Genomic DNA, 592 nt, shown 5'->3' with positions numbered 1-592 from the left:
TCTCAAAAATATACAAGCAACTCCTGCAGCTCAATTCCAGAAAAGTAAATGACCCAATCAAAAAATGGGCCAAAGAACTAAATAGACATTTCTCCAAAGAAGACATGCAGATGGCTAACAAACACATGAAAAGATGCTCAACATCACTCATTATCAGAGAAATACAAATCAAAACCACAATGAGGTACCATTTCATGCCAGTCAGAATGGCTGCAATCAAAAGTCTACAAGTAATAAATGCTGGAGAGGGTGTGGAGAAAATGGAACCCTCTTACACTATTGGTGGGAATGCCAACTATGGAGAACAGTGTGGAGATTCCTTTAAAAACTGGGAAATAGAACTGCCTTATGACCCAGCAATTCCACTGCTGGGCATACACACTGAGGAAACCAGAATTGAAAGAGACACGTGTACCCCAATGTTCATTGCAGCACTGTTTATAATAGCCAGGACATGGAAGCGACCTAGATGTCCATCAGCAGATGAATGGATAAGAAAGCTGTGGTACATATACACAATGGAGTATTACTCAGCCATTAAAAAGAATACATTTGAATCAGTTCTAATGAGGTGGATGAAACTGGAGCCTAT

This window comes from Bison bison, unplaced genomic scaffold (genome assembly GCF_000754665.1).
Source record: "Bison bison bison isolate TAMUID 2011002044 unplaced genomic scaffold, Bison_UMD1.0 scf7180017864352, whole genome shotgun sequence".
Taxonomy (NCBI): Eukaryota; Metazoa; Chordata; class Mammalia; order Artiodactyla; family Bovidae; genus Bison; species Bison bison.
This window is presented reverse-complemented; position numbering follows the sequence as displayed.